The sequence below is a fragment of the Rhinopithecus roxellana genome, chromosome 13 (assembly GCF_007565055.1).
Source record: "Rhinopithecus roxellana isolate Shanxi Qingling chromosome 13, ASM756505v1, whole genome shotgun sequence".
NCBI classification, from domain to species: Eukaryota; Metazoa; Chordata; class Mammalia; order Primates; family Cercopithecidae; genus Rhinopithecus; species Rhinopithecus roxellana.
This window is the reverse complement of record NC_044561.1, coordinates 31268867-31296369: the sequence shown is the minus strand read 5'-3', so window position 1 is coordinate 31296369 and position 27503 is coordinate 31268867. Positions and strand designations below refer to the sequence as shown.

The window sequence follows — 27503 nt, the reverse complement described above, 5'->3', positions numbered from 1 at the left end:
ATTTCTCTCAGGTCGTGACAGTGGCATGGATTCTGCTCTTGATGCTTTCTTCCACTTTCCTGTCAAAACGCATTTAAATCCCAGTTGCCATGAGTATTTTTATGAGCTGCTTCTCACTAGAGTGATTACAACTGTCCTTGAATGTGGCTTAATGTTCTGAAATAATTTGTATTTTAACAGAGAGCTTCTGAATACGCAAAACCTTCACCCCAAATAGTCAATCTTTAAGGGATTTCGGGCACCAACTAGAAAAGTAATAAGGGCACAGACTGATCTATTTGTATCTGCTAATAGAAACATGGATTTTCATCTATCAAAAAGTGATAGAAATGTCTATGATTAATGTTTTCTTTCCTATGCCACATCATGCAGTGCTTGCACATGGTTTTATGCTTGACTTCCCATTGGTAAGGATAAAGAATCAACTTATATTAGAGCTTGTTTTTGGAAACCCAAGGGGTACATGTAGTTAATTATAGAGATATGCCCTCTGTTTATTTTCCCTGTTTTTCCTAAGGGATGTAAAAAACATTTTCAACAGTATTCCTTCTGGAAATCTTATTTAGCCAGTGGGTAATTTTCCAGTGTTCTAATCAATTTAAATTGATGCTTTTAGAACTGTAAGCTTAATATTTATTCTAGAGTCTCTTTTTACTTAGGTAAAATTCTCAAATTGCTAGTATAAAAAGATGTTTCCTTTTATTAAATGGGATTCAACATCTCCTCACTCCTGTAGCTTCAGTTCAGAGACATGGATTTAAAATACATTTAGTTTACTTTGGCCACGTTAAGTGGATCTGCTTTTTAAATTTTATGTAATTATGACAGATGTTTTATTGATTATTCTTTCATAAAGTGCACAATAAAACAGGCTGAGTATCAGAATAATTCCATGTAATTTCACATGCTCCCCCAATGTTTTTGCAGAGCTGAAATCCATAAAATTGTTTTGAAGGATTTTAATTTCCTTTTTTTTTTTTTTTTTGTTTGGCAGCTGTCCCATGTTTCGAAAGAGCCATTTCCTGGAACTTTGTCAGACTGTTTTTACTGGCTTATCTATATCTGTGTTTTCTTATGTGTGACCTTATTATATCCAAAGGGAGGTAGCAATACTGAAGTCAATAATATTCTTCATAATTTCATAATAACATACATCTTTTGTTCTTTTATTTCTATCAACACTATTTTTTTTTTTTTTTTTTTGAGATGGAAGTCTTGCTCTGTCCCCCAGGCTGGAGTGCAGTGGCGCTATCTCGGCTCACTGCAAGCTCCGCCTCCCGGGTTCACGCCATTCTCCTACCCCAGCCTCCCAAGTAGCTGGGACTACAGGCACCTGCCACTGAGCCTGGCTAATTTTTTATGTTTTTAGTTGATACAGGGTTTCACTATGTTAGCCAGGATGGTCTCGATCTCCTGACCTCGTGATCTGCCCACCTTGGCCTCCCAAAGTGCTGCGATTACAGGCATGAGCCACTGTGCCCGGCCTGTCAACACCATTATACTGTCATTCAGTGCTATTCATTTGCCAGTTTCCAGGATCATAGGTGTAGGTTGAGTGTCTGGGTCAATTTGTGCTGCTTTAACAGAATACCATAGTGGCTTGTACAACAAGCACTCATTTCTTACAGTTCTGGAGGCTGTAAGTCCAAGATCACGGTTCAGCTTGGTCAGGTTCTGCTGAAGGCTCTCTTTTGGGTTGCAGATGTCACCTTCTTGCTGTGTTTTCACATGGTGGGATGGGGGAGGGAGCTTTATGGGGTTCCTTTTATAAGGGCACTAATTCCATTTATGAGGGTTCCATTCTCAAGAACTAATCACCTTCCAAAGGCCTGACCCCGTAATATTACAATGGGGGCTAGGATTTCAACATAAGAATTTTGGTGAGACATAAACATTCCGTTTATTGCACTGAATATTTTTATAACAACCTACTTACTCCCATACAACAGAGGATGCATGACTTCAGGGTTCTTAGCACGTATGTTTATACAGAATGACATGAGGGACTTGAGATTAAGAAGGGGTATCAGTTAAGACTGCATTTGGCTTCATGTCATAAAAACTCAACTCATAAGCCTCATGTCATTACAAGCTTATCTGAATAGGGTTTTCTTTCTCTGCTTTTACAAGAAGAGTAAACTCAGTAACCAGGGCTAATCAGCTGCTCAAGAAAGTCATCAAGCACCTGAGTTTCTTCCTAGCTTCCTGCTCTGCTATCATTAGCCTGTATAGTTTTCACCCTCGTGATTGAAAGAAAAGAGCTCCTCCTCCAGTCATTCAAGCGAAGGTGGGCAGAGGGCATAAGCACAGCTGATTTAGTCTTTTGTTATCAGGAAAGTAAAAACTTTCCTGGAAATTGTATTGAGTCCATATTTGCTTATATGTGGTTGAGAAGGACTAGGTCACATAGCTAAGGCAATCTGGAAAGGCATGTTTTAAGTTGGTACATTGCACATTTAATCAGGATTATATTAGAAAGGAAGGGATACTGGGTAGGCAAAGCAGTGTCTGTCACAAAGGGATTTAGGGCAAGGTAAGTGTATGGAAAATAAAGCATCCCTGATTTAAAGGTCAGTCCTAAAGCTACTATGATGAATAAAGAGGGTGTTTCCATGAAGTAGGAAACACCTGAACTAGGTCACTGCAGGATTGTCATCTCACCATGATTTTGAACTTGCTGATGCAGAAACCTGAACTATAGACACATCAGTGGTGATACCAGCTTTAGGATGCATGTTCACCTGAAGCTGCAGAGGCAGGGGGAACACTGGAAAGATACTTTATTTACAATGAGGATATAGCTAACAAGTGTTTCAAATATTGATGCTTACTAACCAACCCATCTCTTCCAGTAGGTAAATGTACATGTACAGGCAAATAATTATTAGAAAGAAATCAAAGAGAAATCCAAGTTGGAAGACCTTGATAGCTAATCTAATAGAACCAAACCATGGTAGCCTGTGCTTCCATCCTTCTTCTGTCCTGCAGGTTAACAGGGCCCAGGAGTAAAATACTGTGTCCCAGGCAGGGCAAGGGATATGATGCTACTATTTGTACCTCTAGCTTTCCCTTTACTGGCTTTAGGAGTTAACTGCTCTTTACTACATTCACATTCTTTCCTTTGATGTGTTAATATAGTCACTCTCCTTACCCTCAAGTCTTAATCTGGTGAATCAGTCAGGGAACTGACAGGAAACAGATGGAACCATTTACAAGGATGAGGGCAGGGAACCCACCAAAGGGGCGATGCACTCTAGAGCTAACCAAAGTAGGGAAATGTCACCACCCTTAATGTTGCTTTGACTTTAGCTGTAGGTGAGGGGGGCCTGGCAGGAGCTGGGGACTTTGGTAGAGGAATATAGCCATAGCCAACCCATGGCCTGGCAGGTAGACAGCTGAGTTCCTGTAGACATCTGCCATTATCCGTATGAACCAGAAGTGAGGGAGCATGGGGAATCCATGAATACCATCCTAAGAGGCCTGCCTCCTAGGGTACAGAGCAGTGTGGAGGAGGCTGGAGAGGGAATCTGGAGCGATCAAGGCTGAAAACCCAGCATCCCTAATCTATTGACTGTTCTATCTTTTCATGCTAATATCCATATCTCTCCTCTGACCCAGTAGTTCTTATTCAAGGATCAATCATTTTCCTCCCTTTCTAAAGTGCTCCCTATGTATGGCATCTCAGTCCAGGGAATAGGCTGTTGTGATAACCTGTGTCTACGGTCTCTCCTCTAGGAGTTCAGTACTTCTCATGGTGGCCACCCAGCCCTCAGTTAGCTCACGATTCAATTATCTGGTTTATCTTTTTACCTAGATGCCAGGAAGCTACAGGTAAATCTGTAGCTCATCTTTATCAAAGACACATGTTTTGCAATATGTATGTTTTAGCTTCTTTCCTGGCTCCATTTTTTTTTCCTTCCACTTTGTTCGTTTATTCCTTTATACTTTCTTTTAATGTATACACACATTTCTCATATTGGGGCATAAATATCTCTAGGTCAGGGTTTCTAAGCCTTGGCTGTGTGGAAACTTGGGCCAGATAATTCTTTGTTCTGAATGGCAAATAATGTATCCTTATTCACAAAGTATTTTATTCATGGGCACTGTCCTGTGCGTTGTAGAATGTTTTGCAGCATCTCTGGCCTCTACCTGCTAGAGGCTAGTACCACCCACCCCATAACAATATCTCCTGGGGGCGGGGGGGGAGGGGGTTGCAGGGTGGGGGGGCAAAATTTGCCTCTATTGAGAATCTGAATGAGAACCTGATTGAGGACACTCAATGAAGTGGTATATGAAGAGGTGAAGTAAAAACATGAGTCAAAATTGGCACCTCTCTTGGTTGTGCCAGTTTTGCATTAAAAAATCGAGAATACATTTATTAAAACAGGTATGTTATAGAGTAGCCTTTACTACCACAACTTTTCAGAATAAAAGATCAAGAGCTGCAGGCGACAATCCTTGGTGTAAACACCAACAAATACATAGAACACAGCTATCAGGTTGGATTTTTCTGTCCTTTGCAGATGTGTGACTATGGCAGAAGGTGCTGTAGGTGCTGTCTCTGATTCAGTACCAAGCATAAGCATCACTGACTCTGGAGGAAGGCACTGGCACCAAAAGTTTAGTAACTTTTCCACAGGCTTGAGGGATTGATTACATGAAGCTTTGGGCAGTCTTCTGTCACCTTTCTGGCTGGAACTCAACTTTCTTCTCCCCTCACTTCTCCCCAGTTGGATGCAGAGCAGTCAGGCTACATCCAAGATTCAGGCTACATCCAAGATTCTTTCTATCCCCAAGCATTTATATGTATGTATATGTGTATGTGTGTGTATACATATGTGCGTGTGTATCTATATGGTGATAAATGTATAAATATATAAAACACTTAAACATTTAAATATTATAAACTATTATACATGTTAATGTTAAAAATATATGTACATATACATATATATAAACATTTTGCAGCATTAGCTTATGAGAGAATAATTTCTCTACTTCATTATATAAATATATGTAACAGAATGAGAGAAAATTTGTAGCACAATGAATTTCTAATGGAGGAAAATTTCAAGTGTCATTTTAGGTCTAGGAGCTTGACACAGGTTTAAACTGAAACAGCCTTTCTCACATATTTTCTTTTTTATTTACTGAACTTTCCTCTAAGTCATGATCATTGGGGTTGTGGTTCTTACAAATTTAACTCCATTTTCATGCTCCATTTTAATAATCTGATATTTTATTTAATCTTGATTTTGGTTATCTATTGCTATATGAGAAAAACACTGCAAAATTTCATGACTTTCAACAATAATCATTTTATTATTTCATAATTCTATGTGTTGGCTGGGCTCAACTGGAAAGTTCTTTTGTATAGACTTGACCAGAGAACATCCTAGATGGCTCATTCACGTGACTGGCACGTGATGCTCAGTACTGGCTGGTTGCTGGGGCTCCTGAGTGAAAAGGCCACACATGCCCCATGCCTGGTGGTTTGGTTCTGAGAGAGGGTGTCCCAAGAGAGCTCATTTGGAGAAAGAGGAAGTGGAGGCTGACAGTCTTCTAAAAGACTAGAACCAGAACTGGCAGAGCATCACTTCTGCCTTCTTGGCTATGCAGTCACAGGGCCAGATTCAAGATGATTAAAAATAAACTCCCATTCTCAATGGGAAAAATGATAAAAATTTTGTGGCCATCTTTAGTCCACTGCAACCTCCTGCTGGTTTTCAAAAGCACAATTTTTTTAGGTGTTTGAGCCACTTTGGTTGTCATGATATCTGGTATCTGAGTAGCACCTCTTTCACTGATTTGGCCCCTGTCCTACTGAGTTTCTCTGCTTCAAAACTGGCTATTTCCTTTTCATTTTTCTGCCTTTATCTTGATCTTAGACTTTGTAACATTTCAAACCAGAGGCTACACCTTATCTTTGATTTCAGTTATCAGGTAAACATGAGGGTGTGTTTACTCATCTGCTCCAGGAAGTTCTCATTGTCTTCTAATAAAATACGTTCATTTTCCATAAAACCTTCCAACCTGGGGGCAGGAGTGCTATGACTTTAATCCATAATCACATCTTAGGGTACAGGTGTCAAAGAGCAGTTTTTCAAGTGGGGAGACTTGTGTTTGTTTTATCTGGGTAATTCCCCACAGTTTAAAGCCTAGTTATTTTGCCCTGCCCCCCTCCAATAATTTTCTTGACTTAGTGAGTGAATACTTAAAGACAAAAGGAGCTAAGGCAAAGAAGATGGAGGGAGTGAAGTGCTAGGAAGGCTGGAGAGGTATGCAGATTTGTAGGGGTTATAGATGTCATGTTGCATCTGTGGAAATGAGGATTCGGAACCAAAGGTGGGTAGGGAATAAATGTGGATGTGTGGATGTTTCCTGAGGTTAGGGAGGAGGACAGGGGATAAGGGTTACACTGACTACACATCCAAGTTTTTCCAGGATATGTATTATGTTTTATTGTCCAAATATTATGCTATGGTGTTCCTTATAGCCATGAACATGTCACCTATCTGTATGATTTAGCTCCCTCATTTTTGAGGGTCTGGCAAGGCAACCTGTATTAGAGGAGAAAATGATGGTGTATATATCTAGGTTTTATTAAAAATCATTCCCTACCGGTGGCTTATAGTTAAATTGTTTTCAGAGTTAAATTAATAAGATTGTATTTTGGTAATAAAATCAGTATGATGGCCAGAAAGAAGATATGTATGTTTGGAAAAATCGGAAATATCATTTTTGAAAGAAATGTGACAATGCACATATATAACATCTTGCGAACGGTATTGTATATCACAAAACCTGCTCACAGCAGAAAAACTAGCCATCACTTCTCACAGTCAATGAGAAGTACAAATCAAGGACATAGCAGTAAGCTGTGATGCCCAAGCTTCATGGATATATTTTCCTAAAGAATAATGCACTAAAAACAAAACTACATGACCAAAAAAAAAGCACCAATTGCAAATCACTGTGAAACAGTAGCAAAAATCTTTATGTTGTGCTACTAGTGATAGCAACAGGAGACAGTCAAATACCTAGGCAGATAGAGGCAGGTCCCCGGTGAAACCTCACATCCAAGCTAAAGACAGTTTAAAGCCTGAAAGCCAAGGTACAAGTTAAATTCTCAGACCAGATTGAGAACTTGTCTTCCCGTTTGGTACGCTTTCCTCTGACCCCCACCCTTCACCTATTTTACATATACCTACCCTTTCTAACTGGTTTTCTACACTGTCATGCCTGCCTTTGAGTGGTGTCTTTGCCTAAACCTTTTTTTGCAAACTCACAAACCAATCAGTATGCACTCCACATTTTGAGTGGATAAAAGCCCCAGGATCAGCCACACGAGAGGGGATTTTCCCACTTTTGGGTAGGGGAACCAATCCCAGCATTCCCTCTTTGCTGAGAGCTTTCCTTTCTCTTAATCAATTCCACTCTACTCACTCGCCGGTGCCTAATTTTTCCTGGTTGTGAGACAAAAACTTGGACCTACCAGAGCTAAGGAGCAGAAAGACCACAACACTAGGCTACTTGTCCCAGTTTCAAACTATTATCAATACCAATTGAAAGCAATCAGCTGGGAGTAGTAGCTCATGCCTGTAATCCCAGCACTTTGGGAGGCCAAGGCAGGTGGATCATTTGAGGTCGGGAGTTTGAGATCAGCCTGGCCAACATGGTGAAACCCCGTCTCTACTAAAAATATAAAAATTAGCTGGGCCTGGTGGCGGGTGCCTGTAATTCCAGCTACTCAGGAGGCTGAGGCAGGAGAATCACTTGAATCTGGGAGGCAGAGGTTGCAGTGAGACGAAATCATGCCACTGCACTCCAGCCTGCGTGACAGAGACAGACACCATCTCAAAAAAAAAAAAAAACACACACACACAATTTTTTTTCTTGGTCCCCAAATCTTAACATTTTTTTTTCCAATAGGAATTGGGTAGAAGCACTATGTCTCATTATAACCTCAAGATAATTTTTAAAAATCTGTTTTAGTAATATATTTCAATAAATGTATGAGTTAGTGTAAAAGATCTTGAGGCCGATGTCCTTCAAAGTTGACCAATGATGTAGCCACTTTTCTTGATTCTGAGTATAGTAGGATTACTCAAGGTTTTGTTGGCCTGGCAGCTAATAATGTTAATGCTAACTCTGGAAGTCCAGAAGACATAGGTCAGAACATACAGTTGTTTGTGAATATTTACACTGATATTCAGGTTTTAAAAGAAATATATTCTAAGTGGTTTTGGTTCAAAGCAAGAGAATACTGAAAACAAAAAGTGCCACATCTTTCACTATTTTACTGCATCATCATTCAGTCATTCCTTCATTCAACCTACCATGTTTCCACTCCCATTCCTTCTCAATACTAGAATTAGCTTTTAAAAACAACCACACGACTTAAAAACCTCTACTCACTTATTACAGACCACGGGATAAAGTCCAAACTCCAGGTGCTGTGCATGAGGCCCTTCTCATACTGACTCAGTTTCATTTCATTCTCCAGTTTCATTTTTCATCCTGTCCCTACTACATGCCACAAGCTTGAAGACCACATGCTTCAGTATTAAAAATGCAGATCCTTAGGTCCTACACAGATCTACAAAATTAAAATCTTTTGGGGGTGGGACCCAGGAAACTTTTTTTTTTTTTTTTTTGAGACGGAGTCTTGCTCTGTCGCCAGACAGATCTCAGCTCACTGCAACCTCCACCCACTAGGTTCAAGCGATTCCCCTGTGTCAGCCTCCTGAGTGGCTGAGACTACAGGCGCGCGCCATCACGCCCGGCTAATTTTTTGTATTTTAGTAGAAACGGGGTTTCACCATGTTGGCCAGGATGGTCTTGATCTCCTCATCTCGCGATCCGCCCGCCTCGGCCTCCCAAAGTGCTGAGATTACAGGCATGAGCCACTGCTCCTGGCTGGAATCTGCATTTTAACAAGCAAACCAGATATTCTTACCCAAATTGAAGCTTGAGAGTCACTCACTTGCCTTGATACTCTCAGCACATTGGTATACCTTTGTGAGAGCTTCTCAAATAATTAAACATGTCAGGGCATACATCATAATTTTCAGGCTAGAAAATGTCATTGCTATTATCTAAAGAAGCAAGAGTTCCTCCCAAAGAGGAGGGTCTGATCTTCCCCTAGAAAAAACTGCATAGGTGTAGAAAGACTGTAATTCCACCTGGCTCAGGGTGGAAGGAGAATAAAGCCTCGGGCGCTCTCGTGTGTCTGGAAGAACTTCAATCCTTCTTTCATGGTTTATTTCCAAGTGTCCTTTCCTCATGTTTCAGTAAATATCTGCACTCCCACCAAGAACTGAGGCAGCCCGGGATGCAAGGTACCTCCCACCTCTGGACCCTATCTAGACCGCTGGGTTCCACTCTTTCCAATTAAGACACAATGCTCCAGGAAGCCTCCCCTAATTCTAGGTCTTAATGTATCACTTCACCCCTCGCACTCCCATCCAACTTCACTTACGTGATTTTCTCATGTATTTTGGATGTAACTCAAATGTCCCCAAGTCCCACAGCCTGTGGGTGCAAATGCAGTCATGTTAGCGATAATACCTGAATTATTATCTTGGTATCCTTTTTGCCCCGGGAACTCCACGGCTGTCTTCTTGTTACTGGCTCCAAAGCTAACAATAAAATCCCTTCACACAAATCGTCCTTTGGCTACAGACCTCAAGGTCCGTGCCATCTCCGCAGGAACCCTCGTGGAGTTGGCGTGCACAGTCCCCTCCGCTGCGCGTGCATCCCTCTCCGCTGACAGCCACTGCTTTGAACTCCAGAGGTGTTAAGTGGCTTGGGAACATAATTTCAAAATTGACAGTTGGATAAATACCAGACTAAGCACTAGAAGATGACAGCGGAACCAAGGCTCGAGATGGGCCGGCCGACACCATTGGGCGCTGAACCTGGCTGGAAGCTTCCTGGCAGCGACAGCGAAAAGGGAACACCTGTCGTGGGGGCCCTTGTTTCATGTCAGTAAGAAGTAGAGCAACTGCTAGACGCGCTCCACAAAACCCTGGACGCACTTGATACATCCCAACCAGCAAGCTCAAGTACCCTGCGAACCTGCGCGCCCGCCACCCCCAGGGCAGGCAGCGAGGAGCTCTTCAAGGGGTAAAACGACCCCTGTGGGGCCAGCGCCCGTCCTCTCTCCTGCTGTCCGCGGGCACCCGGGCACGCGACGACTCGGCTGAATTAGGGCGTCCTGCAGCTGCCGGGGCGAGGAGGCGCTCGGCCTTTCTATTCTGCCCTCAGAAGGGAGAGGACAGGTGGTCCTGGAGTGGGAGTCAGTTCAGGCTGCGGGCTGTGCCACGCGCAGAGGTCCGGGGACCCCACCGCCGCCTCCCCGAGGCCCGCCCCGCCCCTTACGACCCGACCCTGCAACCTCCCCGCGCGGGCTTCCGGCCGCGGCGACCCCGGCCCGCGCTATTGTGCTTAGCTAGTTCTCTGACAGAGGCCTCGAGGGCGACGGGGCGGGGCTTCGGTGCCGGGGGCGGGGCCTCCAGCGGGCGGGCGGGGTTTTGGCGCCGCGAGGTGGCGACAGCAGAGCGGCGCAGAAGGGAGGGGGCGGCTGGCCGCGCGGAAGGAGTGAGTCACCTGACCGCTGCCCTCGCCGCCCGCCAGCCGCTCTCGCTGCAGTCAGTCGGGCCGCGCCGCGCCTCAGCTCCGGTGAGTGGCTCGGCAGTCCCGCCGGCCCTTCTCCGGGAGGGTTGGCGCGGTCAGAGCCGCGGGCCTGTGAGGGGAGGCCCGCAGACAGGTCCGGGGGAGGCGCGGGCGGGCCGGAGGCGGCTCTTTCTGGGCTGGGCGGGACGCGGGGGGCGCGTAGCGGGGCTCGCGGGGGGCGCTGGCGGCCGGGATTCTGGAAGTGGCTGCGACACCGGAAGGGGCGTCCCGTCGGCGCCCGAACCCCCTGCACAGCAGGAGCTGCTGTTTACCCGCGCGCGCCGTACTTTACCCGGGGCGGGCGGGGATTGGGGGCCGCGGGGTCCCTGCCCCACCCCCGCTCCCCGCCCTCGGGCGCCAGCCCGGCCCCTCGCCCGCGGCCCGCCCGGGCTGTGACACATCAGCACCGCCCTCGCGGCTGGGGCCCCGTATTGTCCTCCGCCGCCTCCCACCGCTATGCCCAGCCTCGCGTCTACTCAGCCTGGTGCCTGTCGCGCGTGGAATCGCGTAAGAAAAGCCGAGTTTGTGGCTGGGGAGAGAAGGCCACCGTGCTGAGATGGATTTAGCGAAGACTGGTTTTGGGGACCGGAGATCCCAGGACTCCCTTTGTTGGAGTTTTGCCCACGCGTTGTAATTAAGCCTCGCACAATATGGTGAGAGTGGGCGTTGATTCTGGAGACACCAGCTTTGTGCTCGTGTAATGTAACACGAGTGCCGTTGCTTCCTCATTCTTACACGGCAGTTTCATGTCATTGAGTAGAATTGTGCGGAATGCTTTTATGGAGTGAGGCTTCTGCGTTCAACTTGTTTTGATTCCAGGTAAAGTGTAGTAGTAATTGTGAAAGAACGTGTTATGGGGAAAACGAGCTACAGTGTCACGCTTGGAGGAACAAAGAATGTTTTGTAGGATGCTTTGCTTTGTGGAAAATTGTATAGGGGTATGGACTGTTACCCATGGAGGATGCTATGGGAATTTGGTCGTATATTTGAACACACTTTACATCAGAGGGTTTGTACTGAATGCAGTTCAGAAGGATAAAGGGTGGAAATCCCAGATGTGTTAGTAGCAGAGCACTTGAGCGCTTCACATAGCCAAGCAGAGGAATGGGAAGAGGCTTGCTTCTTCCTGGTCTTTGGGTAGTGGTGCAAGGGCTGGGCTTGGCTTGAAGGCACTTGCCACTTCTGCCTTTGGACATCTTAAGGAAGGTTAGGGAAGAAAGGCTCCTGGTGAGTCAGCCTGGAGTAGGGTGGCTTTGGTGTAGTGAATCTTGTATTGCTGTTTAACCTATGGTTCTGTCAAGTGGTTTACTATTGTTCAGTATGTTGGTTGATTAACAAGGTAGGATGACTCTTTAAAAAGTTGGGTTGCTGAGTCATTCGCCCCAGCCTGAGAGGTAATTAGAAACAGCTGGTGCAGATACTCTCATAACATGCCTCCACTGTAAAAGGCCAAGGAGCGCTCTAGAGGGGTTGCTTCAGAAGGCCGAAGGGGACCCAGCTGGGGTTGTTTTGATCCAGGTTATCAGTGGGTGAAGTGGAAGAGCACTCTTAGGCCGTGGCCAATAGCACTGAGGCGGTGTTTAAACCCAGAGTCTTGTGACCTGATGTCTGAGAATAAATTTGCGCTGGAGAGAGCTAAAACGGGGGAAGAAATTTGCAGCTAGGGGTAACCCAATAAAAAATATTGTAACAAAAATATTTGCTACTCTTACTGGACTTAGATTCCTTTTTGTAGTTTTTGTTATGTGGTCTATAAATTTCAAGCAGTGAGCTTAATTTGTGCTTCATAAAAATTTGGTTATGAGTACACAGAGGGGACTCGCTGTTTCTCAAGACCCTTGGCTTTTCATGCATACACAAGAAGTTTCAGGAGTCAGAGGAGGGTAAGCACAGTATGGGTGGAATTAACAGGTCTCATTGGGTCAAGCCTGGAAAGAGCTGTGTAATGAATGGCCAACCATAAATACCTGTCTCATTGTCTTGATTGTATGACACTACTGCCTTTACACCTGGTGTCCTTGCTTCTTGCTTTAAAAAGGAGCACACAACCCAAATATTTGTGAACCCTCATTGCAAACAAAGTTTAGGAATGGGACATGTAGAGCTGGGAATTTGACCCTTTGGTGGAAAAAATGATGATTCCTATTAATGATAGTTCATTTAACACATTTTGTATTAGGAAAAACGATTTATTTTGTTCCTTTATGTCTGGGACTAGAGGAGATTAGAAATCATGAATTTTGTAAGTATTAGGGCCTCTAAGGTGGGGTACAAGGAGGTTCGTTTGGAAAGACTATATTAAAACTTTTAAAACCTTTAATTTAAGAAAGACATTAAACTTAAAAATACAGACTAACAATAGCGCATTCATATTATATAATGCATGTGCATGCCGTCCACCCCTTTGTTGTTGGGGGAACATAGCCTGTTAACCACTGTCAATAACATTCTTTCAGCAACCGGAATGCTTGTTCTTTTATGGTTTCCTCCTAAGAGTTCTTTCAGACTGTTCTTAATATTCCATTTAAGTTTTATAGGTAGTTCTATTGTCTGTATATTTTACTTTAAAGATTAGAAGTTTGAGTATAAACTTCTTGTTACATTGTTGATATTGGGGATGGAAATACAAAAAATATAGAATTTCATTTGGTAACCTGTATTTTGAATTTGGAGACAAGCTCACTGGTTGGTTTGTTTAATGTATGTTATCTGAAGTGCAGTGATGTGTAGAAAGGTGCAATGGAAATACTCGAAGATGATCCACACACTGGAGTGTAGTATGTATATGGAGTGTAATATGTATATCACACATTCTGTAAAAATTACTTTGTACTGTCACTCCTCGAAGAGTCTGTTTTTTTTTTTTTTTTTTTTTTTTTTTTGGCCAAGCTTACACTCACTTAATGAAGATTAGTAAGACGACAGATTCAGTGAATCCCTTGGGAAGTGGCATTTATTCTGAATATCAACCTCCTGCTAGTGCTGGTGGTGGGTGGCGGCGGTGAGGGTGGTATTTACCATTCAGTTAAATCTCATGTGCCATGTGCCTTCTACACACCTGTACTGTGAGAGATGATGCTCAGAATAACAGTTGCAAAATCCTTTAAAATTACTACGTGTCAGTGATTCTCTTCATTGTGCTGATCTCTCCATGACTTATGTTTTAGGAATTACCACCTCTCTTCTAATTTTCTGACTTATGTTCTGTTAATGAGAGAATTGTCGTAACCCTAAAACCTGCATTCCGTGAGCATTCTAAACAGGGTTTATTTTACGTGGTGGAACGATGATTTTTGAGATTGTTTTGTTTTAAAATATATGTCAAATGAGGTAATGTACCGATGGCCAAGGTATGGGTAATTTGAGTGCAGTTTGCCACAATCCACATTTCAGGACTGCAGATAAAACATTGACTTGTTACACTAGCCCGAAGCCCAGGCACCTGACTTACACAGTGCACTAACATAACTGAAGTCTGAGTTTGATCACTGTACAGTTGACAAAGAAGCAGTAAGCAGAATGGTTAAAAGTAGATCTGGAGCCAGACTGCTTAAGGTCAGGTTCTGGTTGTGTCACCCACTTTAAAGCCTTGGGCAAGCTCTTCTGCCTGGTAACTGGTGCCTCATTGTTTCCTCTGTAAAACAGGGATGTGATAGTAGAATCTCTTTCAGAGAGATTGCTGTGAGAATTAAATTCATTAATATGGGGTAAGTGGTTAGAACAGTGCCAGCTTTATAGGAAACATCAATAAGTGTTAGGTGTTACTATCTGTTGTTCAGAATCAGGGAAGTACTTAGTTACACAGCAATGTTTCGTAGCTGCTGAGAGCTGAATCGCTGCCATTGATCACAAGTGAGACTGAGGAGTGCAGCGCAGGTTGCTGCTGCTGGAAAAACAACTCGGGGAACACTCTTACGTTAAGTCAGTAGCACCATCTCAAACATACATTCAACTTCTGAGGGCAAGGAACACAGGACATAGCTTTTTACTTAAAGGAATCTTAGTCTCAGCGGAGTGCTTGAGGTAGTCACTAACCGGTTAATTGAAACTGGCTTTTACGAAATAAAAACACTTGGTGTTCTTTGGCTAGTCTTTTCCATGTTGTAGTTGACATTGTGGCCTGGCAGCTTTAGTAACCTGTCCACCCCTCCCTTCTTGTTAGTACCAGAACAGAACTAGCTTCTCAGTACATATTCCTGGGCCCTATCCAGTTTGTTGGAAACATTTGGAATGTAAATTTGTATGCCAGTTAGTTTCTTCTAAGTATTATGTTTTCTTTAGATGATATGCCCATACTAATACAGAAAAATTATCCATGAAATGGATATGAATACAATGCACATATTTATCATACAGCTTTTTGTACCTGTTAGTAATTCAGAAAGGTTGTGTTATTGACCATTCTTTCAACCAGAGTGTGAGTTTCCTGATGATGAGAATCTGTGTCTTTCTGTTTTGTCTCTTATGGCACACTGAATATACCTTGGCTGTGTTTCTTTAATAAACTGTTGGTTGCTGAACTGGGTGGTATGATATGTGTTCATTCTAGTTCTGTGGTTTTGAAACTTGGGAATGTTTAACAGATTAAAGGAGAGAACATCGTGTATTGTACCTTGTAAGTGTACACTGAGTTGAAATTCTTTTGATTATTTAGCTTTCTACTTTCTGTTTTTTATCATTGGTGTGATTATTGAGAAAGCAGCTGGAATTAAGTAATTCTAGTTCATCTCCTAAGATAGACATAAAACTTGTCTTGTGACTTATTTTTACCCATAATTGGCTTAGAATTGAAGTGAGCACAATATAATTTGGTTTTCTAGATGTTAAATGTCTTATACGTCTAATACTTTGAATATCATCACTCCTCTAGGACAGATTCTTTGTTTTATTTAGGATCAGGGACAGGTTAGAAAATATTCATAGGAAAATAAAAGCTGTCTCGAAGCAAACATGAGGAAGAAGAAATAGTGGTAGCCAGAATCTTGGTTGTTAATGACCAGTGTAGGAGCACAGTGGGCATGTAGTGAAGTTGGCTGACAGCTGGTTCCTTTCTCAGTACCGGCACAATTTAGAAAATGTTACATTAATGCAGCTGAAATTTTGTGCAGATCATGTTATCTGAAAAGTAATTGTAAACACTTTTCTCAATGCCTTAGGAAAGTCATTGTTCAAGCTAATATTTTTGTAACAAACTATTCCCAGTTTTTTTTTTTTTTTTTGAGATGGAGTATCACTCTGTCACGCAGGCTGGAGTACAGTGGTGTGATCTCAGCTCACTGCAACCTCCGCCTCTTGGGTTCAAGCAATTCTCCTGTCTCAGCCTCTGTAGTAGCTGGGATTTTGGGGCACCCCCCCACCATGCCCAGCTAATTTTTGTGTTTTAGTAGAGATGGTTTTCACCGTGTTGGCCAGGCTGGTCTCGAACTCCTGACCTCAAGCAATCCACCCACCTCTGCCTCCCAAAGTGCTGAGATTACAGGCATGAGCCACTGTGCCTGGCCCCTAATTATTCCCAGTTTCTATCAGGTAAAGTTATTTTCACTTTTTAAATTTATTATTTTTTTAGATCAGATCGGTCATAGTGGACAGTTGCACTCTACTTCCCCATCCTTCGTTAAAGTGGAATTACACTAAAAAATGCTTTCAATTCCTTTGTAGCCTGGACATTAGTAATAGCCTATCTCCAAGGCTATAGAGTAAATAGTATAGTAAGGAAAATGTCCCTCCCTCCCCCTGCACACCTTTTTTCCAGTTATCTCTTCTTTTTATTGACTTGTCTGCCTCCAGGACCCTAGGGAGGTATTTTTGTCCTAAGGAGGTGAACTCCTCAGGGTCCTATTGAAGAAATAGGGAGACCTATCCACCCAACTTCCTCTTTACTAATATCTTCATATACTTAATGCCTTATTCCTTTTCTAAAGTGTGCCAGCATCTTTTGGAAGTCAGCTAGATTAGTGCAGTTGCTCATCCATCAGTTTATTATAAAATATGTGACTATAAAAGATTGAATGATTTATTAGGTTATGATTTCATTAATGTGTATTTTATATTTAAATATTATTTTTAAAAATGTACAGTGGTTATCTGATCTTGGCGCAGACCTCTTCAATTTCCAGTGTACCTGATGTCTCTTTGTCGACTGTTTTTCTAAGGTATATTTTCGACCTGGCTCTGGGTACTCACCTAGGTAAGAGTCATCATTCAGGTTAAAAGAAGTAAGGAAAAAAAAGCTTTTGGCTCTTGTAATCTTTTTTTTTTTCTCTCACATTAGCAAGAGACTGTTGAAGTAAAAAGCATTTTGCCCAGCTGACTCGGGTTCTTTGCTGGCATGCCTTCAATTTCAGTTGTCATCCAGAGAAGTCAAAGGAAATGCTACTTGGGGATGAGCATGTAATTACGATTAACTTTCCCTACTTCGTTGTCTTTTTGTGGTAAAGGACTGTCACAAGTGCTATTCAAGCTGTAGGTATATTTTAAAGTGTATTTTGTCTCTGAGGTTCTCCTGTCTTGGGACTAGTTTGTCTTTTCCAGACCCCAGAAGGGCTGGGCCGCCTTTTCTTCTCTGAGCAGGTTGGCAACAGTGGTCACAAATAGCGGAGGAGCTGAGATTCTAGAGAGCTATGCTACCACTGCTTCTCACATGCCAGTGTGGAAACAGCCTCTTCTTTTTTGTTGAATTAGCTTGAACAGCTCTCTCATCTCTGAAGAGTGAGGAAGAACTGTGTTTTTAAGTTTCAAGGCTAAGGCACTTTGTTCTCATTTCTCCCTGTTCCTGCTGCTGTTCTCCCCAAACTCACACAAACACATATTTAACTTTCGGTGTATGTGGACAATAGGGTTGCTAAATTCATTTCAGTATTTTTAGCATTCCTACATGTTAGGCATTTGGTTTACATTTAACTTATGAAACAAATATTTAGGCTTTTATAAGCCGGGAACTTTTCCAGATATTGGCAATAATGAACTTTTCAGAAGTTACATTCTAATAGACAGGCAAACCATTCCCATAGCATGCTATAGTAGCAACATAGTAAAACATGCTATGGAACCATAGACTATTAGAAGCCTAAGTTTTGGGAAATCAGGAAAGCCTTAGGGATGTTTAATGATGAATACATAGGTTAGTGGAGGAAACAGCTTGTATCAACTCAATTTGAGAAGCTTAGTTGTGAATAAGAGTAGAGAGAAATAGATTTTAGTAGGGGGAAGTTAGGTCAGGAAGTGTGTGTGTGTGTGTGTGTCTAAAAAAACAGTCAATGGAAAGGCAACGTCCTTGTTTTGTCCTTGGCAAGTTCCTCTTATGGTTGCAAGATGGCTGCCACAAGTTCAAGTGTCACAAGAAAATATGACTAAGTTTCCTGGAAGAAGAGACACTTTTTTTTTTTTCTAGGTTGTTTCTATCAGTGAGAAAAACTTTTCCCTAAAGCCTCATAGTAGATGCTACCCTGTCCCTCTCTCCTCTCTTTGTAGGTCATCATTGCACTCAAGCCAGTGCCTAAATGAGTCAAGGTCAAGGGGAATAGCACAGCTGTGATTGGCATAAATGGATTGTGATTCATCTTAGGTTGTGACTGGGGTCTACCTACTGGAAAGTTGATGGCCTCTGGTTGAGAGAAATACGTGAGCACAATAAGGGTTTGGTTAGAAAGTGAGGGGGTGAATGGTGTTGTGCAGTTAACGGTGCCATCCTTGTCTACTAGCCACCACTACACATAGATACAAACTTCTGAGGAGAAAAATAAAATATGCTTGTCTTTGGATGTGGAATTTTAGGTGACTTTTTTTCCTTTTATATGCCATTTCCTTCTATGATCAAGTACCACTTTTACAATCAAATCAAATCAATAGTTTATTTAAAAATTATTTAAAAATTGAAAATGCCAATTTTGCCAATAAATACATATAGAAGAAATAATTTTTTTCAGTACTTTAAACATTTCAAAAGTTCCCTGCCATTGTCTTACTCCTTTCAGGGAGAGGAGAACATATAATTATATCTTGTAGTTTCTGATTATGTGCATACCAAGAGGACTACTCTGTCCTTCAGTCCATAGTGCACACCCACCTGTGGTCTATATGGCTTGCACTGAGTGCTGAGGCCAACCTGGCTCAGATAGAATGGTTAATTCATTGGCTAGATGGGTCAGGATTCTTTAGAACCCAAATTCTTGAATCAGGAGTACAAACAGGAACATCTTCCCTTCTCTACACACTCATTCCACTCCTCGAAGGGAAAGCTGTACCGTAGTTAGCTTATTTGTCATTCTTTATACAGTATTCTTGTAGTACTCCTAGCTTTTCTGTTTTGCTGTATGTGTACATTGTAGAAAGATTAAATCAAGCTAATTAACATGTCCATTACCTCACTTACCTTTGTGTGTGTGGAGAGAACCTTTAAATCTACTCTCTTAGCAATTTTGATATGCAGTAGGCTCCCCACCCACTGTTTCACTTTCAGCAGTTTGTTACCTGTGGTCAAATGAAGTCCAAAAATATTAAATGCAGTAGATATTTTGAGAAACATCACGTTCACATACTTTTGTTACAGTATATGGTTATAGTTGTATTTTATTATTATTAATCTCTTATTGTACTTGATGAAAAAGCATAGTATATATAGGGTTTGTTACTATCTGCAGTTTCAGGTATCCACTGGGGTTCTTGGAATGTATCCCCTGTAGATAAGGGGGACACCTGTGTATGTTGTTACAAGTATGGTCACTGTGTAAAAGCACTTTTATATTTCATTCTTGTTCCTTCTCAGTCCCAGGTTTGGGTGCTTCCTGTGCTGTGAAACACAGGCAGACGAATAATGTAAATCCTAAACACTTGAGTGTTGTAAATTTACAAAATGCAAAGTAATTGCTCAATGGTGGTTTCTTTTTGAGAGTAACAAATAGACTGTGATAAATGGCCAGAATAGGCTTCTGAACTGGTATTATTTTTTTGGATAGAATTTAGAAAGACTTATACGACCAATGTAATTTTTGTCTCAGATAAATGCAATAGTATTTACCTACTTAGTAGTTCCTTAAATGCTGTTTAAACTGAGATTTATTTCAGCTTTATTTATAGGCCACATATTGTTCCTTATTTGGCTGAATCTTGTGGTTATCATATAATGAAAAGTAGTTACTGAGATCACTGGTGCAAAATCTGTAGCTTGGAAATCCTCATTTTAGAAATGATTATTTTGACTCTCAAGTTAAATAGTGAAAAATAGGCTTACGTTTTTAGTTTTAGCTATGTATATTGAGAAACTGTGGCCCTATGGTGGCTGTTAGGGATTAGTGGATTTGGTTGTTTTTAAATAAGCCGTTTCAGTTTAGTATCTCTACTTGAATAAAACAGTTTCAGATTTGTGATTCATGTGATATACTGATTGCTGTACGGTAACTTCTGCTTTATTTAATTAAAATTGTTAACATTCTTTTTATACTCTTAAGCACCTCCCCCCACCCCCCTTTTTGACTCAATTGGATTGTGAGTTGGTGTATAATTAGGAATTTGGAGAGCACTTTTTTTGTTTGTTTATTTTGTCTTTTCGGTTACTATGCATACTATGTGTGTCAACTCTTAAACCTATAGGGGGTCATTTTGGCTATCAACTAGTTTTAGGGCTTTCGCCTCCTAAATAATATGAATTATGGTTATAATTTTTACAGTTTAAAAACAAGATGGCATCTGAAAAATCTTTATTTCATTATGAAAATAGTACATGGATGCTTAATCTTCTATATTGAAAGTAACTTGTAGTGAAATACTTTTTAGCGTTCTTTTCTTCTAGTTTTCCGTATGTAGTATGTGTAACTATAGACCTTGATGATTTAAGTTGAGTGCAGTTTAGTGTCAGGTTCCTTTCAGTGATGCATGAGATTGGTTATATAGTCTAGTGAGTGTTATTTAGAAATTAATTCACCAGACCCTGCTGTGGTGGCTCACGCCTGTAATCCCAGCAGTGTGGGAGGGCGAGGCGGGCAGATCACCTGAGGTCAGGAGTTCGAGACCAGCCTGGCCAACATGTTGAAGTCCTGTCTCTACTAAAAACATAAAAATTATCTGGGTGTGGTGGTGCTCGCCTGTAATCCCAGCTATTTGGGAGGCTGAGGCATGAGAATCACTTGAACCTGGGCGGCAGGGGTTGCAGTGAGCCAAGATTGCACCACTGCACTCCAGCCTGGGTGACAGAGTGAGACTCTGTCTCAAAAAAAAAAAAAAAAAAAAAAAGCCACCAAATACTGATTAATAAGGGGAAATCTGTTGTTTCACAAATGCCCGTTTAATCTGTTTGTCTAATAGTGTTCGTTCTCATCACACACAGGATACTTGGGGTATTTCTTGTACTCCTTGTTCTTCCATCCCTCCTCAGTTTTACCTATTCCTCCCCCACATACCACTTGAGTCATGTAACATGAATTGAAATGTAGTATTTGGACTTGGGAGCAGAGAGCTTTTCAATCTTTAAATTATTGCCCTTCTCAAGGCTTTAGTTTCCTTATCTGTAACAGAAGCGGGTCATCCTGGATGAATGTGCTCTTTTAATTGGAAATTCTTTAGGTCTGTGAAATTAGCAGTTATTTTGGGCAGACTTTTGCAATTTTAATATTTTCATTTTATCTTGAGATACTTATTAAGCTTAACTGAATTTTTATTATAGGAAGTGTTAAGCCAGGTAATTTACGGAAGATCACACAGTTCATGATACCAGTAGAGCATTAATCTGATTATCCAGGGCTGCTGGTAGCCTTAAAATAACCTAAAACTTGATTTCCTGTTGTCCTTAATAATACTGTGTGTTCAACACTTCATATTTTTCAAAGAGCTTCGTGAGACAGATAGGGTGGGAGCTACCTACTTAGGCTATCTGTTCAGTTTCACACATGCGCATTTGCCCTTGTTCACGTGGCTAGATTTGCCTTGATGGGTCTTTCCTCCTCATTTTCCTTTAGCAGAATTCTCTCATTTTTTTTAAACACCAAGTCTTCTTTTTATTTTAGGTTTCTATAAAATTTAATTTATTCTTTAGTAATTTATTGTGAAGCATCTGTTAAGTTTTAGAGCCTTACCATTTAGTGACAAACCAATTGTCTGTAGGAAATACCTACTCTAAAGGGGGAAAACGTAATCGGCAATCTTTGGGAGATTTCAGTCAAAATGTGAACTATTTTTTTAACCAGGGCACATTTTTTGTTTGTTTATAGTTATTTATTCTAGCATTTTTCTGATTATAAAGTAATATGTATTTATGGTTAAGAATTTGAATGCAGAAACAAAAAAAATAAAAATTAGCTAGATCTTACCATGCTAATATTTTACTAAATATTCTAACAAGGCATGGTGATGGTGATGAGGGTGTCAACCAAGATTTCTGGACGTAACTGAATTTGTGATGCCTGTTAGACATACAGGTAGTAATTTGAGTGTGCAGTTGGCTGTATGAGTATGAAATTCAAGAGAGAACTCAACATTGGACCAAATACGAATATGAGAGTGTTCAGCAAGTCTGTGAAGTAATCATGTCTCCATTGTGGGTCCAGATGTGTTCACCTAGAGAGTGTGTGCAAAGAAGAAGCTAGAGGATTGTGGTATCCTGGAAGCCAAGTGAAGACAAGGTTTCAGGAAAGGAATGATCAGCCTGTTAAGTATTGCTAAGATGCTGTGTAAGAAGACTGAACATTTGCCATTTGGTGATGTGGAAGCTGTTAAGCTTCACTAAATTGTTTCTATGGAGTGGAGGGGGAAAGGCTTGTTTGAGCGGGCTCAAGTGAAATTGGGAAGAGAGGGAAGAGACAGGGTGAGTATAAATGGTTCCTTTTGGAAATTCAGTACGGGATAGCAAAGAATTACAGATCAAGGGGTATAAGGAGGGTCAATAAATTTTAAGAGAGGATCCATTATTCATCAGTTCCATTAAAGGCAAATGCAAAATTTTATTTTTTGCTTGGTTTTCTGATGGAAGTTCAATAGATTTCATCAGATTCTGTAAGGCAGAGAACCAGTGCTTTAGTGATTTGGCAGTTCAACAGCTCATTTTTCTGGAGGATACCCTTAAATTTTTAACTGATTTAGATTAGTATTCACCAGTATTAAATAATATGTATAACATCGTACCCAAACAAGATGTCTTTCTGTATTTTTTTTCTTTCCATCTCTTAGTTTTGTTAAAATCATTTCAGTTCAAAATTTTCTCTATCAAATGCCCTTTCTACTTGAAGACTCCTAAAAAGTTACACTAATACTTGCAACCAAGTTATCAACAATTTACATTTAACTAAGTTTTGCTACTTTTGTTTACTATCTATCTAAACATTTTAAGTTTGTGTTTTTAGTCAACACATGTTCTTGTTTTTTTTTTTTTTTTTTTTTTTGTACAGAGAACAACCTTATCTGCTGCACCTCACCCCCTAATTCTGCTTCAGAGTTATGTGCAATGTTTACTGATTTCTGCCATTTCATTTTTTTGATGGATACCTCTGTCTTTCTAAGATGTTTATATCTCTTTTTATCAACCTCAGACATTATCTGTTGACTTACTGTGGTCGATGATTTCCTTTACTATCTCCCCATGTGTATTGTAATCTTATTATTAATTCCACTTCTACTCTTGATCACCTCTGCAACTACAGCTGTAAACGTTTTTTTTTGTTTCTTTTTCTTGTCTCATTAATTTAAGGCAGTGCCTTTTGACTCTGCACGTTGTAAGTTGTATGGAAATACTGTTCCCATTCTCCCTGATTCTGTCTCCCAGCCTGTTTTATTTTGTCAAGGTTAATAAAATTTACATTCTATGCTATAGTTACAATTAAGTCTCCCATTATTTGTCTATTCTAAAAGTTGAAAGCCAGTTAACCAGTTTTGTTTGTGTTATAGCAATGCTGTGTCAATACTGGGCACTGAGCTGAGAAGTGTAGTCTTGTATTTCTTTCCCTACAGTTTCAGTGCTGCCCTGTGCTACTCAAAAAACATTTCTAGCATCAAATTCAAATAATAGCTGATGATTATTAAGCATTTATTATGTGCCAGACATTGTCCTAAGAAGATTATTATTTCATTTGGATCTCCCCCAAAAGTACTATTCTTGTTCCTAGATTGCCAGAAAAACAATTGTCACAGAGATGTAAAGTGACATGCTCAACTGACAGTGGAGTCCTCAAGTGGTAAAGTGCTATTAATATTTTGTGCTGTCCCACCCATAGGTATCCCTAGAGCAGCTAGCTGCCGTTTGACAGTTTCTGGAAAAGTCTTTATGTCCTTACTTGTGCTCCCTGATAACAACTCTGTCCTCATCTTCAGCCCGTGATTGTGGGATATTAGGGGTGTCTGAGGCATAAGTATTTAGAAAGTGGTGTAGACAAACCTTGGAGGAGGCTGAGTTGGGAAATTTTACGCGTTGGGGTAATTTTCATTCTTTCATTTTTTCCCCTCCCCTCTTTCTTATGGGAGCCTTAACTGGGATAGTAACAGTTGTACCCGCCTCTCTGCCCATTAGTTGCTCATCTTAGAAAACCTACAGTTTACATCATATTTAGTGGTGAAATACTTAACACTTTCCTTATATGGGAATGAGATGAGGATACCCACTGTCACCACTCTCACTATGCAGTCATTGGAATAAGGGAAGAAAAAGAAATAAGCATAAAGGTGAGAAAGAAGTAAAATTGTCTGTGTTTGCAGATGACATGATTGTGTGCCTAGAAAATCCTATGGAATCCACAAAGCAGCTATCTTAACTGGTAAGCCAATTAAGTAAGATTGCAGAATTCAGTTGATATTTAAAATGATAATTTTGTTTTTACACAATAGCAGCAAAAAAAAAAAAAAAAAGAAGTTAAAAAACCAACTCTATTTGCAGTAACTATAAACATTAAATGCTGAGGAATAAATTTAGCAAAAGCTTCACAAGCCCTCTTCACTAAAAAGATCATAATAATGCTGAGATAAAGAATGCCTAAGTAAATGAAGATAGATGCCCTATTTATATACTGGAGGACTCAGTTTTTTAGATATTGGTTCTCCCCAAATTGATCTATATTTTCATTGCAGTCCTAATCAGAATTCAACTAGCTCTTACAGTAGAATTTAATAAGAATTAGAAAGCCCAGAAGAATTAGACATTTCACAAAAGGAGATATACAGATGGCTAATAAGCACATGTAAAGAGGCTCAACATCCATTACTTATCAAGAAATGCAAAGTAAAACCACAGTGAGATACCACCATACATATTAGGATAGGCACGATTAAAAAGATGACAGTACTAAGGGTTAATGAGAATGTAGAGCATGGCTGTCCAACCTTTTGGCTTCCTTGGGCTGCATTGGAAGAATTGTCTTGGGCCACAGATAAAATGCACTAACAACGATAGCTGATGAGCTACAAAGAAAAAAAAAAAAGTCCATGCATGATTTTCATGCTATTTGCCACCACAGATGAAGCAAAACAGTCCTCACGTTCAAAGGGATGGATACGTCTTATGTAGAGCGTTCTCATTAATTGCCATACATTGGAATTGTCATACACTGCTGGTAGCAAGGTAAAATGATACAGTCACTTTGGAAAACTATTCAGCAATTTCTAAAAAGTTAGACATGTGCCTATAATATGACTCAGCTCTTCTACTCCTAGGTGTTTACCCAAGAAAAATGAAACGCGAAATATATGTCCTTGCAAATGTTCATCAAAGCTTTATTACAATAATCCTAAATTGAGAACAATGCAAGGGTACATCTTCATTATAGCAGTCCATCAGAGTCAAATGGATAAACAAATTGTGGCATATCCATGTAATGGAGTGTTATTCTGTAATATAAAGGAACATCTGATGTATGCAACAAATGAATGAACCTCAGAATCATTAAGTGAAAGAAACCCGAAGAGTACATAATGTGTGATTCCATTTATATAAAAAGAAAATGCTCATTAATCCATAGTGACACTAAAGCAAATTATTGGTTACCTGGAATCTAGCCCAGGGAAGGGCACATGTCATTGCCCTTGGTGGAAGGGGTGTGTGAAATTTTGAGGACTGATGGAAATTTCTTTGTCTTGTTTGGAGTGGTGGTTTTATGCACATATACAGTTGATAAAGGTCATTGTATTGTGTGCTTTAAATAGATATGGCTTATTCTATATTAAATCATACCCCAAAGTTGTTTAACAAATAGTGACTGACAAATGCATGACAGAAAATATGTATTCAGTGAATAAGCTTTATTGATGTGGACCAATTCTAGTTACTAGTTCACATTTTCATAACAGATAACAATCCTATTCAGAATCAAGTAGCAGCTAGATATGTTAGGCGAATAAAAGACTTCATTTTTTCTTAAATTCTTTGTAGTAAAAAGGTGTAACAGTGGAATCTGTTAGTCTTGTTTTGGTTCTGGAGCTTGGGTTTCCTATGTTCCTTCTCATCTTGGTTCCTGTGTTTACTTCCAAGCTCTTCTAAACTTATGACCTGGAATTATCAAAGTTGGATTTGTTCATTTGGGAAGTAAAACACCATTTATTTTTGATCTCTGAAGTAGTTTTTCAAACTTCTCTAACAGTTCAGACTCTTCTCCTCTAAGCTTAACCTTAGTTTCATAATTTCAAATATGGATTTAGATCCAGCAACTATAACAAAAGGTCCATGACTTAGCTATATAGTTTTTAATATTAGGAAAAGTCAATGAAAAATATTGCCTGTATGGGACCTCACATGATGTTGTAATAATCATGAGCTGCAGTAATTGTAGTGATTGCCTCCCACCCCATTTTTAAAAAAGCGGTGGCATCTTTAGTTACATAACAGTTGTAATGTAAATTGCCAGGTTATTTACTCGTCTAACAATGTCATCATTTTTGGTGTTGCTATAAGTTCCTCTGCTACTTACCTTAGTTCAAACTTTTTTTTGTTTCCCATTTTCATTCAGCCTTTTCAAAATATATTTGTTGGTGTACCTTTTCCAATAATACTTAAGGCTTTTCTTAAGGCTGAGAGAAATAACTTTAGAAAATGTGATTATCAAATCACAGATGTTTAAGCAGTTATGATATTTAAGCCTGTAAACGGTTAAAGAAAATAACAACTTGGTCACAGAGTTACTCTTCCAGGCTCTCCTGGCAGGTGAGTCAGGACTTGGGACTTTGGGAAGAATGTTGTCTTAAATTACTGTCCTGAATTAAGTTTCCACAGACTTTTTGATAAGTTTTTTTCGGAATTATGGAATGATGAAGAGCCATGTCTTTAGAAATAATTTTTCTTACGGGAATCTCCACCTTAAATTTAAAATCATTTTAAAAATAAAGACCCTTAAAGGAGAGTCAAAGGTGTAGACACAGGATACTGTTGGATCTTTGCCATCCACTTGAAACATGAAATATAAGGTTCACCTAATTTCAGAAGAACACTCAAACTTTGAGTATCTTAGGTATATTGTAACAGGAACTGACTGGCTTAGGGGATTTTGAAGCTTGGGCTTAGGGAGCTAAGAAAGATGTCATAGTAAGAGGAATTTGCCTGTCTTCTGAGCCATTGAAGACCGTGTCCTGAAATTGAGTGAGGTGAAAATAATTGACAGGTTGATGAAGGTGATGCTAGGCAGAAACAGTGAGGAGGCAAAGGTGGAAATTCCAAATAGCCACTAGAAATGGGAGAAGGCAGGTTTTGAGGAATGGACTGGGCTGCAGATCAGGGCACTGCTTTTGTAAAAAGGCTGGAACTTGCCCATATGCACCAGTTCCTGATGTCCACTGGCCACCAATTGTGGCCGGCCACACACACACACACACACCCCCCTTGACTAACAGAGAACTGTTTGTGAAATAATTGTTCTCATTAATTG

At 40.5% G+C, this 27503-nt stretch overlaps 1 protein-coding gene across 4 annotated transcripts in view; it reads left to right on the top strand.

Moving 5' to 3' along the window:
• Window positions 1–10521: 10521 nt before the first annotated feature.
• The window catches only part of BACH1 (BTB domain and CNC homolog 1), a 53465-nt gene continuing 36483 nt past the window's right edge, over window positions 10522–27503 (top strand). For 2 of the 4 annotated variants that reach the window (XM_010364925.2, XM_010364922.2), the window contains exon 1: window positions 10522–10683. The gene's annotated coding sequence lies outside the window, so the exon portion shown is untranslated. Of the gene's footprint in view, window positions 10684–11110; window positions 11331–11369; window positions 11497–27503 lie in introns of those variants that run through there. The other 2 variants (XM_010364924.2, XM_010364923.2) reach the window with 2 other exon arrangements.